The sequence below is a fragment of the Oryx dammah genome, unplaced genomic scaffold (assembly GCF_014754425.2).
Source record: "Oryx dammah isolate SB20612 unplaced genomic scaffold, SCBI_Odam_1.1 HiC_scaffold_13, whole genome shotgun sequence".
NCBI lineage: Eukaryota > Metazoa > Chordata > Mammalia > Artiodactyla > Bovidae > Oryx > Oryx dammah.
In genome coordinates, this window is record NW_024070197.1 from 56,476,560 (window position 1) to 56,489,083 (window position 12,524).

At 57.8% G+C, this 12,524-nt stretch overlaps 1 protein-coding gene and 1 long non-coding RNA gene across 2 annotated transcripts in view; one reads left to right on the forward strand and one right to left on the reverse strand.

The window, feature by feature from the left end:
- Positions 1 to 7,269, forward strand: part of LOC120873250 — a 14,400-nt gene extending 7,131 nt beyond the window's left edge. The window contains exons 2-3 of the long non-coding RNA XR_005723424.1: positions 1,697 to 1,703; positions 7,247 to 7,269. This is a non-coding gene — a long non-coding RNA (uncharacterized LOC120873250). The remainder of the gene's footprint in view (positions 1 to 1,696; positions 1,704 to 7,246) is intronic.
- The window catches only part of LOC120873249 (c-Maf inducing protein), a 205,459-nt gene that overhangs the window by 117,052 nt on the left and 75,883 nt on the right, over positions 1 to 12,524 (reverse strand). The gene's annotated exons all lie outside the window — the stretch shown is intronic.

Genomic DNA, 12,524 nt, shown 5'->3' on the forward strand with positions numbered 1-12,524 from the left:
GCACCCACTGTGCTCATGCAGTGCACTCTTATTACCAGGCACCCACTGTGCTCATGCAGTGCACACTTACTAGGTACCCACTGTGTTCCAGGGTGTCTGCTCTTACTACGTTTAAGCAAGGAAGACGAACCATCAACTTAATTAAATGCAGTTGGTCTAAATGCCTCCAGCGGAAAAGTGCAGGGGACCACATCACGCCTGCCAGTCCTTGCCTCCCTGGCAGGGATTTGATCCTGATGTGGAAAATTACGTTTCTGTCCACAGCCCACTGGGAACACTTGCACGTCGGCTCCGGTGCCTGGGAGAGAGTTGAAGGCTGAGGAGTGTGGGCACCAGACGGAAAGACCGCTGGACGCTGCAGCTCACGAAGCCCAGGGTGGTCCCTCCACCAGCCACGGGCCCATCTCTGCTAATTAGAAGCTCATGTCTCCTCCTTTGATTTTTCCACCCCAGAGAGGAATCTTGGCCACACTGCTAGAGCTTTTGGCAGGGGGCGAGGGCACAGGAGAGTCGGGGGAAAGAGGGAAGGTGTGTGTGAGGCGGTGGAGCATGTCCAGCTTCTATCTCTAGGCTGTACTTAGAGGTCGCGCTCTCCCCTCAGCCTGAACAGCCTCAGCCGCCACGCGGCACCGGGACCGGCAGCGGGGTCTGTTTGGAGTATCTGTTCTTCATCAGAGGAGTGGCAGGCAATCCCCCTTTCTGGCCTGGCGGGGGGAGGAGGAGGAAGGCATCCGAGGGACGGGCACGTCCCCAGCACAAACAGTGAGCCCAGCCTGTCCGCCCAGCGTCCCACCGGGGCTTCCGCCAACAGGTCCCGGGTCCTAATTTCCACATTCCTGCAGCCAAGTCCGCGGCCGCTCCAGGGCCCTGGACCAGCATGAGGAGGAGGCGGGTCCGCCCCCTGCCACCTCCCAGAAGAGTGGTGGGCGGGGCGGTGGGTGGTCCCGAACGGGCAGGCGTGGGGATCAGGGCAGGCTAGGGTGAGGAGCCATCTCCAGAGGCCGAGGGGGCCGAGAGGCCAGGAAGCGCTCTGCAGAACGTGCTCCCCCAGCTCACGGCCTGGAGCCCTGCTCAATGCTCAGATTGCAGCTGCCCAGGCACTGCCTGCCCCCAACCCCAGCCCCAGAAGGTGCCCACCGGAAGGCCTGTTCACGCCAGCGGCCCCTTTGGGAAGTACTGCTGGCTCCAGGAAGAAAAGGACCCGGTCGTCCCCAGCTCTCAGCATGGTGGCTGGAGGGAAACCAAAGCAAGGGAAGAACAAAGGTGGAGGGGGTGGGGTGGAGTGGGGACACCTGGTTTCTCCCCCCAGGGCTGGCCCGTTGTGGTCAGCAGAGTAATGGTCCCCCAAAGACTCCCATACCCCAACCCCCAGAAGCTGTGAGTGTGTGCTCTAACGTGGCACATGGGTCCCTGCAGGTGGGGTCATGACCCCCGAGGTGGGGAGATGATGCTGGATCATTCAGGTGGCCGCACGTCACCACGCACTCCCTATCAGAGGGAGGCAGGGGGACCAGAGGCAGGGGTCAGGGTGATGCCACTGCGAGTCAAGGGGAGTGGGCAGGCCGTTGAGACGGCAGAAGGGAGGGACCGGATTCTCCCCTGAACACCCTGCTGACACCTTGACTTTAGCCTGGGGCACTCATGTTGGACTCCTGACCTCCTGAACTACAAGAGGATAGATGTAAATGGGTTTAAGCCACAGAGTTTACGGGAATTTTGTCACAGCGGCCAAAGGAAACCAGAACAGCAAAGGAGGAAGCTCTTGGGCCCCTGGCAGCGATGACCCGTGGCAGGCAGACAGCACTAACGTCCCCAGAGTCCTGGTCTCCTCCTCCTCCACCGGGCACCCGAAAGGCGAAGATTCCTGCCCCGTTGAAGCCAAGCCCCAGGATAGACGGGACAATAAAGCTGGGAAAACACCCACTGACTGCCTGGAGTCCAGTGGAACGCAAGGAGTGATGCGACATGAGTCACTTCCGGGGCCAAAGGACCCTGCGGAGGGCCCTCCCTGCCCCAGAAGCCTGGCGCAGCACTGACACGTCGCTGGGTGGGGGAAGCCCTGCGCTGCCCGCATGGGGCACGGTCCCCGTGGACGCTCCACGGACAAGACTGGGCAGGAGGAAACCGCCTTCAGGCCCTAGGGTCAGGGACTCTTCATTACAACGCACGACCTCCCCCAGCCAATGGGCACCTCGGGACCCCCCTACGTAGCAGCAGCTGGGCCCCTCTCCCGTGTCGGTGCAGCTGTCTGCTCAAGGGCTCCCGGCCACCTCGGGAAGCTTTGCCATCAGCCCTTGCAACGTCCCCAGGGTCTCCTCGACAACTTCCCCCGGGGATGGGGGAAATCCGCCTTAGTCATCAGATGATCGTGATGTGAATATCACTCCTTCCAGATGGCGCGGAGGTAAAGGGCGAGCCAGAGCCTCCCGAGCCTGCCACCCATGTTCCGCGTGTCTCTGGGGCGCATGGCCGGACACCCGGTGCGACGTGGCCCTGGGCACGTGTCTCCCCGTCTCGCCCAGGCCCTCGCCACGCCTGTGGCTGGGACTCCAGGTAGTCAGTGGATGTTTTCCCAGCTCTACTGTCCCATCTATCACGTGCTAATCACTCAGGAGTGACTAATCAGAAAACAGAGAGGCAGAGAAAATGCTCCCATTTCCTTGCCTCTGGGTTGCCCGTGTTTACTGAGAACCCTCTGGGTTTATCTGATGGAGCTGGGGCAGGGTGGGTGTGCAAAATGGGGGTGGGATGTTCTTTGTCCGGGTCTGGGCCAATGTGGAGAACCCTGGAGGCTGTCGCCAGGGGACAGGTGGCAGCTTCACACCACAGGGACAGTGTTGTGGTCACCAGTGGGCGCAGTCAGGGTCTCCGGAGCCCCGGACCTCAGACCTGTAGTGACTTCTCGCCCTGAGCAGAAGAGATGCAGGAGCACAAACAGCCCCGCTGATTCTGGCCTCTCTGGGCGCTGGCAGCCACATGACTGGGCCACACCGAGTATACACAGCCCAGCCCGAGCCGCCGGGGTTCCAGAGCTTCGGGGAGGGGCTGCGGTGGCGAAGAGAACTAGAGTCCCTGCCTCCCCAAAGCTGGGGGCACAAGCCTCTACTGGCTGCTCCCAGCCAGGCTTCCAGCCACGGGCACGCCCATCGCCTGTGGTTTTCCTCATGTTGCTGGCTTTTATTCTCCCACTTCACAGACTGGAATGCCGAGCCTAGAAAGCATGCGTGGCAGGCCTCAGGTCACACAGTAAGCAGCTGGCATAGCCGGGTGTCATCCAGGTCTTTCTGCGTCCACATGCGGTGACGAGGGTAGCAGGTGTCATGTCGCACACAAGTGTGCGATACACACGCACACACACTGACGACACACGTGCACACACAGATTTAAACACACACGGGCACACAGATGCGTGTACATGCATGCAAGGGCACACAAACGTACACACATGGAGAGGCACATACCACGGTCCCCCAGACGCAGGCGAATGGGCACAGGCACGTCCAAGTACTGTGTGCGCCCACACGCGCTCAACACACAGGAAGGAGGACACGTGGTCCCCTGTGCCCTGCTGGTCTGGCCGCCAGGTCTAGCAAATGCCAGGCCTTGCCACCTCTGGCCCTCAGGCATTTCATCACTGACGGTGATTTCCAAAGACAGTAAATAAACAAGGAGGCCTCAGGCCTAGGTCTCAGGGCCATTTCCTCAACACGTCCCGGAAACACACACACACATACTTTATAAAACCCGGCCCTGAGAGACCCCCACGTGGACAGTTTCCACGGGCCAGGCGACAGACCGGAGCTGGCAAGGAGGGAGGGAGGGATCCACCTGAGACACCCAGTGGCCCTCCGCCCTGCCTGTGGCCGCATGAGTAACAAGCCGATTAAAAAAGAGCGTCGGAAACGATGGCCCCACACCTGCAAGGCTGGCACTTTCCAGGCTCAAGTTCTGACTCTTGAATGAGAGACCAGCCCCGCCTAAGAACTTAACCCCCTAAGAATTAACCCCTGGGTTAATCTTTGCCTAAGAACAGGTGGCTCCCTCATCCCTGAAGCTGGTCCCTGGGTGCGACTGCAGATCTGGGGGTCAGGGACCAGCCTGGGGTCCGAGCCTGCCCTCCCACCCTGTGTCTCCAGGTCTGAGGGCCTGCTTTACCAACGGAGCAAGCAAGTGATTGCCCATCCAAAGCGACCTTTCACCCACTGCCTACGACATGCCTGGCCTTGGCTGTACCCGTGCCATCCAGACGAGCCATAACACAGCGTCAACGGCCAATTAACCCAGGCCCGAGCGGATGGACGACCTGGGTTCAAACCCCAGCACAGACACTTAAGCTCTGATGCCAGCCAGTCCCTCGTCTGTCAAACTGGCCGTTGTGAGAATACACGGGACAATAAGCCCCCAGTAAATGTCGGCCGCTCGATCGTGTCAAACTGGTCCCCAGCAGCCCTGCGGCCTGACACCACCGTCACCAGGCTGCAGAGGGGGCAGCTGGGCTCCCAGGGGCTGAGACTTGCTCTCGCAACAGCAGGAGCAGAGCCGCCCAGGCCGCCGGGCTCCACCCGCGCCCCTACCCCCACGGCACCTGGAGCTGGGCATGGCCCGTCAGTCCACCCTCCTGCTCAGCATCACGGGCCAGCCCCTCCGCCGCACAAGGTGGAGGCGGCCCGTTTCTGCAACTACATCCTCAGGGGCAGGACGGGTGGGCTCTGGGCCTGGACCTGGGCAGGGGCCCAGAGCATACTCCTCATGGCCTGCCGCCTCCCTCTCCTGGCCTCTCAGCAGCCACTCCAGCTTTTTGCCAAGAGTGCTCCTCTGAGCAAGGTGCCCAGCCCAGGCATGCAAATCAGGCCCTCCTCTCACCGACCCCCCTGCCGAGGGGTCTCTCTCCAGAGGTGACAGAGCGTCCCACGACACAGCCAGCTTGGCCTGGGGTCGGCCCACCTCCCAGCCCACCCGTCTGCACACCCCCCACACTGATGGCCACGAGAACACACAGGGCCGCACGGAACAAGCCCAGGCCGTGACACCTGTCCCTCCCTCGTCCTGGCACATGGCTCCCCACACCCTCTCCATGCGAGAGGGTTCACTGCAACAGCTCCAGCCTCAGCTCCAGCGCGCTCACCTCTCAGCACCTACTTCCCTGCATTGGAACGGAATGTGTGCTCGTCCCCATCCAACACCGTGCGACCGGCCTGCCAACTCCAAGGGCAGAGCCTTCCCGAGCGGCCCCCTTTCCCAGCCTGGCGTCTGCATTCCCTACAGAACGTCCCACAGTGATGGAGACTGTCCACATGTGCCCTGTCCAATACGGGAGACGGTGCCCACACACAGCTAAGGAGCATGAGAAACGCGGCCTGGCCACCTGAAGGACTGAATTCTCAGTTTTGTTTAATTTTAATTAAATGTGAACAGCCACACGTGGCTCGCTGGCTACCACAGAGGAGGTGCAGGCCCAGAACAATGCCTGGGCCGTGGTGAGTACTCGGTACCTGCTTGTTCAATGAATGAATGAATGGCATCTATTATCCTACTTTACCAACCCACATTGTAACGGCCCCACGGCAGTCTTCTCCTGCCGAGGGCATCCTGAGTGCAGGACAAGCTTCTCACTCAGCACTGCATCCCCAGTGTCTTATTAACACGTGTTTCTTGTGACCTCAGTAAGTACCCATGGGAGGAGTGAACCGCAGCTCAGTCCCTCTCTCCTTTCCCCGTGACACTGAGGGAAAGCCGTCTCGCTGGGCTGGTTTCTGAATGTGCCTCCAGCCCAGTTCCTCCTGCTCACTGCTGTGCCCGTCTCCGCCGCACCCTGGTGGCACCTGCGAGCCTCAGCTGCCAGCGGGCAGCCTCCTTCCTCTGTGCCCCGCCCTCCCCACCGACGCCAGGGAAGGAGGAGGGCAGGCCTAGTGCCCCAGACTCAGAGGAAAGGGCCTGTGACCCCTCCCTTCCCTGGGGCTGTGGGTCCCCGCTTAGGCGGCACAGGGGCCCCAGGAACTTTCAGGGGAAAAGCCCCACCCTGGAGAGTGAGGGTAACATTTGTATGTTCAACAACAGATGCTTTTATCTCCGAATGTTGGCCGTGAGCGCTCTGACACTGCTACACTCCCCCTGATCCGCTGACCTACTTCCCTCCAGCGTAGGTCACAGAGGACGCTCCCCGCCTTCACTAGGTGTGCTGGGGGTAGGGGTGGGGAGAGGTGCTTGAAGCAAGTTCATGAATTCTCTTAAGGGCATGTAGGAACGCTATGCTCCCTTATTCCGCTGACACCCAGACTTCAACCACAGGGGGAAATTCTGTGCAAAGGTCCTGGGGCACATGGGAAGGTGGTGCCTGTAGCCAAGGAGGTCGGACGGGTGGACCTCAAAAACCACCGTCACAAGAAAAATGATGTCAAGGAAGGTTTAGTGTTCCGAATAAAAGCAGATCGGCTGAGTGGGAACTGGCCCTGCTCCATGGTGACCTGGAACAAGTCACTTCTCTCCTCTGGGCCGCATGTTCCCATCTGTAAATAGGGGCGGTCACGCCAGAACCCACCCTCAGAGTGGTATGGGCTAAATATGATCACAGAGGTCCAGGGCTTAGAAGGGGGCCCAGAACAGAAGCAGCCCTCAATACACTGTTACTATCGACACTGATGAGTCCGCCAGCCTCTTTCAGCCACAGGACACAGCTGTCTCACGACAGACCCTGGGCTTCCGTTCCCCAGTTCCGACCAGCACTGAACGTGGACCGCTGCTGGGCACCCCTCTAGGTGCCGCAGACACGGAGACGGGTCAGACTCTGCACCGGTGCTCAGGCAGCCGGATGCGTGCTGGAGTGGCCGATGCAACGGATCACACAGCGTGGCGCACATGACGAGCGGGCCTTGTGAGGACAGGAGAGGCAGAGCAGTCCCACGGAGGAAGGACTGGATCCGGGCAGGCCTGGGAGGTTTCACACCCATGCGAGCTGGCCCCGGGAAGAGAAAAGAAAGGGGATCTCTGGCCGTGGGCCTGGCACCCTCAAAGGCCTCGGAGTGCACAAGATCATGGGCTCTTTGGGCAACAGCAAAAGGTTGCTTGTAGCTGGAGCAGAGGGTGCTTGGTAAGGAACTGGCAGGGGATGAAAATGAAAAGATTGAGTTTGGGCCAAATTTGGCCTCTTCTGCCAGGAAAAAAAGGAGCTGAACTTTGTCCTATGAATGACAGAAGGGTTTTAAGCACCACTCATAAAGTTACTCAACCCTGGAGACTGGGAGCACAGCACACGCACACACACACACACACTCCTGGCCCCGTGCACACACACACACACCCTACACAAACGCACACATTCTACACACACGCACACACTCCTGGCCCTGTGCACGCATGTGCACACACACAGAATCCTGGCCCTGTGCACAAACACACACAAGCACACACACTCCTGGCCCCATGTGCGCGCACACACACACACACACTCCTGGCCCCTTGTGTGCGTGCACACACACACACACAGAGTCCTAGCCCCATGCACACACACCCTACACACACACATACACACACATACACTCAGAGTCCTGGCCCTGTGCACACACACACACAGTCCTGGCCCTGTGCACTGGACCCAGAGCAGAAATAGGAGCTCCTAAGCACCAAGAGGCTTTCTCGTGGCTCAGATGGTAAAGAAACTGCCTGCAATGTGGGAGACTAGCGTTCGATCCCTGGGTTGGGAAGATCCCCTGGAGAAGGAAATGGCAACCCACTCCAGTACTCTTGCCTGGAGAACCCCATGGACAGAGGAGCCTGGTGGGCTACAGTCCACAGGGTCACAGAGAGCCCCACGTGCCTAAGCGACTAACACTTTCACCTTCACTTCAGGCACCAAGATACAACCAAGAGGACGCGCTGTGAGAACCACGTAGAGAACTGGGAGGCCAGCTTCAAGCTGTTCGGAGGAGGAAATATTCGTAAGCAAGAGGTTTCCTGCATGCGGGCACACATGCGCACATGCACCTTCTGCAGACAGACGGGCTCTTGCAGGTAAATTCAACGTGATGCCTTTGCAGGTCAGGGCGACCACATGCAGCACCAGACTTTACAATAAAAAGTTTTTCCCTTGCACAACTTTCCAGCCTCATCCTCATTAAAAAACAGAAACCAAAGCTTTCTCCCTTCTCCATCACCCACATTTAAAAGGAGAGTATGCGTGTGTCTGCAGGAACTCAGAGCTGGGGTACAGGACTGGAGTGGTGGGGGGCCCCAGGACGGATGGAATGATGTTGGGGAGGCACTTTACCGCATGGAGCCCACTCTTGATCTCTCCTTTCCTCCCTCTCCTGAGCTGATGGAATGCTTTCCGTGGAGAATGGCTACCCTGAGGAGGCTCAATCACAAGGGAGATTTCTTGTGGCAGGTTGGGGCAATGGAGATATGCTCATGCTGCTTAGAACAGAGGCACTGTCCTCCGCAGGACAGAGCTTTGCCCCTGCAAGACAGTCCCTACCAGCAATGAGCTCAGTAAACCTTCTTCAGACAGAAAGTAGCAGTTGAAATGGAAGGGACCTCACAGGGCAGACTAGAGGGAGTCAATTTTTTAAAAATGAATTCAAACTCAATTATTTCCTCGGAAGGAGAGACTGCCTGAGCCAAATAAAGATTTACATTTGCCTCAGAGAATTAAACCATCTCCGCTAGGCTCGACACAGGAGCCAAGCGCTGTTCTAAGATGTGTGTGTGTGACTGTGTGCTTGCTCACTCAGTTGTGTCCAGCTCTGTGCAACCCCATGGACTCTAGCCCGCCAGGCTCCTCTGCCCATGGGATTTCCAGGCAAGAGTCCTGGAGTGGGTTGTCACTTCCTCCTCCAAGGGACCTTCATGGCGCAGGGATGGAACCGGAGTCTCCTGAGTCTCCCGCGCTGGCAGGCGGGTTCTTCATCTCTGCGCCACCTGGGAAGTCCACGCTCTGAGAGGGCAGCGGGTTGCATCCTCGTCGCAGCTCTCAGAGAGGAAGCTGAGCAGGGAAGTGACGTGCCCAACGCCACTGAGCTGAAGCCAGCATATGCACCCAGGCCACCAGGCTCTGGGGTCAGGCTCTCACCCCACGGCCCGGCCCTCCCGTCCCGGCACCCTGGGCCCTCTCGCTCCGCTGGGACGAGGCCTGGTCGCACGCACACCTCGCGGGGCCCATGCAGCCGCAGCGGCGTCCCGAGCAACCCTGAGCTGTGACGTGGGGCTGGCCGGCCAACGCAGGCTTAGTAACAGGCAGCAATCTGCGGGGGCGGACATGATTGTTTCCAAATGTTCTCCTGGGGCCAGCGGAGGGGACTCTCTGGCTGTCCTGTGTCCTTGGCTGTGACTGGGGGTCGGGGGGAGGTCATCATGCTCAGGGCAATGACGGCCATGAGGCCTGGCGCCAGGGGCCACTCTGCGCCTTCCCGGGACCGGACGGCTTTCAGACGCCCCGAGCCCGGCATAGCCTACCTATCGGATGGGTACACTGAGGCCCAGAGAGGGGAAGCAACTTCTCCAAAGCCACACAGCAAGCTCGAGGCAGGACCCGGAGCTACCCAGAGGTCCCGCGACACTTCTGTCCACCCCACCTCACAGATTCCCAGTCGTGATGGGGGGAGGCGGTCAGATGGATGCTCTTTGGAAGGCACTCTGAATGTACCTTTCACTAGGCCTTGGACTGAAAATCCACAGCCCCTGCAAAGAGGCAAGACGCAAGTGAACCTATCCATTTTCTGCTCCTTTGTAGCACAACGTTCCTCCTTTGTTCTTCCATGCCAGGGATGGTGCTATGGACTTAATGTGTTTGTCCCCAAATCCCCTACACTGAAGCCCCAACCCCCAGTGTGCTGGTGTTGAGGAGGAGGACCTTCAGTAGACCATCAGGTGTGGATGAGTCACATGGGTGGCCCCCATGATGGGATCAGCATCCTCACACGACGAGGAAGAGACCCGAGCGCCTCCGCTCGGCCGTGTGAGGACTGGGCAGAAGGGCATGGGGCTGGCGGAAAGATGGCTTATGGAACTGCACAGCACAAAGGAACCGCGTGAGGCAGGGCTACAGCTGGCAGAGCCAGTGGTCGGGTGACGAACCCAAAACAATTAAGGGAGAGAGTCACTTTGGGTTGGCTAAAAAGCTTGTTTGCGAGTTTTCCCAGAACATGTTTTGCGGAAAATCTGAACAAACTTTTTGCCAATGCAATAAAATGAAACAGACATTTTATTTCTACTGAAAATATATGAAACAGGTATTTGTTCTCCATCTTTTGGGGCAGCAGCAGGGTCTTGCCCCTGAAGATGCCACTCCTGAAGTGCCCCCAGTTTTTTGTGTTTTTGTTTTTTCAGATAAACCCCAAACAATTTACAACTGGCAATTTGCAGTTCCTGTTTCTGTAAAGACCTCCACAAGGCCATCTGGTTATTATGGCTTTTTCTCACTCTTTGATGACCATCACAATAGCTATTGTTTCACCGAGACTTTCTTAAGCACTCCCGTTTGGCTTTCATAAAAACAACCACTTTCTTTTCACACTTGTACGAAGTAAATTGTGTAATTATGGTAACACCTATAGCCAGCATAATCAGGCCTGGGAACAAACACACCAGCTCCTGGAAACACAACGTGATTCGCCAGGAGAAAAGCTCAGGGGCTTCCCAGAGCATCACCTCATCAGGGGTGTACCAGTCGCAGAGGAGGGGTCGTCACCCCTGCCAACCTGTTAAGCAAGGCTTCTGACATCTACACTCAGGAGTCCAGTTAGCACAGTTCACGCGGCTCTACTGAACAACACGGACACAGGCCCACGGTCTCAGGAGGAGGAGAGGCAAACTGAAGAGGCATGCGTACAATCGGACTCCTTTTAGGTTTATGTACTTCCCACAGAACTGCCTTTTTAGGTGTAAACCTACAGAAAAAAACACTGGAAGGATGGGGTGTGGGAAAGGGACTGCTGGCAGAGGAAGGAGAACACTACTCTTTTCTGTAAGGTGCCGTTTCTCAAAAGGATTTATGTCTAGAAGACAAGATTGGATTTTTCTTTTTTAATCAACAAGATTTAACAGAAGACTACACAGTGCATTAGACAAATAAGCCCAGAGCCTGATATGAATGCAGGTTAGAAAAAAAATTAAAATAACACTCAAAATAAGAAACATTCAACTGACTTCAAAGAAACAGCTGTCTGCCTCTCAGTCGGGGTGAGAAAGTGAGTGGTGTGGCCAGCAGCATTCCCGGGCCAGAGCTCCTCAATGGGCAGGGCTAGTAACAGTCAGCGGATTCATCAAACCAAAGGGTTCGGACCAGACACAAGGTCACTGGTGGCGTTCAGCTGCCGCAGCGACCAGCGTGACCCTTGATTTGTTCCTGTTTAGCTGGATATGCTGTACATCTGACAAGTCCACCGAGAAGCAGTGCTCAAAGGGAGCTTTCAAGATGGCAGAGATTATTCTGTGAGTTGGACAACCACTTTCAGCCTCCTTCACTGCAAATGTGTGTCTATCCTTCACCCCCAGTGACCTACGTGGACCCCTCATTCACATGAGGCACTGCGTTTGGAGCTACGGGCCGGCCGCGAACCTGGAGCTTGTGTCTCGGCACACAGGGACCCCAAACCACCAACAGACAAGCTATTCCACCAGAACGGTGATCGTGAGATAAAGCCTATGAGGATAACGACCTGGCCTATCCCAGGGGCTGGGGAAGGGCATCCTGAAGGGCCCCTGAGGAGGGGCCCCTGAAGCTGAGAACTGGAGGGAATCAGGGTGGGAACATTCAACTGACTTCAGAGGAGGAGCTGTCCACCTTTCAGTGGGGGTGAGAAGGTGAATGGCGTGGTCAGTGGCATTCCCGGGCCAGAGACCCGGTGAGAGCTGGGGGGTCGGGGGGAGTGAAGGTGGGGGAGAAAGTCCGTCTTTGCGGAGCAGTCAGAATGCACCAGGCGGTCAGCAGGCTGGCCTGGCTGAGCAGAGGACCCCTTGGCTGGGGCGGGGAAGTGAACTCCACGGCCTGTGAGCAGTGGGGAGAGACGGGTCTGGATGGCAGCATGCGGAGCTGTGAGGCTCAGGTCAGGAACTATGCAGGTTTTCCCGAAACACACTGGGGCACCCTGAGCAGGGTTCCTGAGCGGGAGGGTGGCATTTCGCCACACACATGCCATCCACGCCCAGCTGAGCACTGATTTTGCAGCCTGTGCTGCCAGCACGGCCCTCATTTTCTTCCATCACTTTCTTCCATCACTTTCTTCCATCACCGTGGGCCTTGCCATGGTGTGCGTCGGGCCCTCGAGAACAGCGGGACCCTTTGCAGCTGCCCCCACCTGTCGTGGTCAAGGACGCCTGGTTAAAGCCCGCTCATGGGGCTGCAGAAACCCTCAGACCACCAGGCTTATGGAAACATTCCCACAGTTTTTCTCTGTGCAACGGAGACGCCTGCTCAGAAGGTCCCTGCTGCAAAGCAAGCGTTTCTTCCTCGCGGGCGGCTACACCCAACTGTTCTGCTGCAGGGCTTCTGCGTCACGACGGGGATCTCCCCAGCTAATAGGATGTTCGAG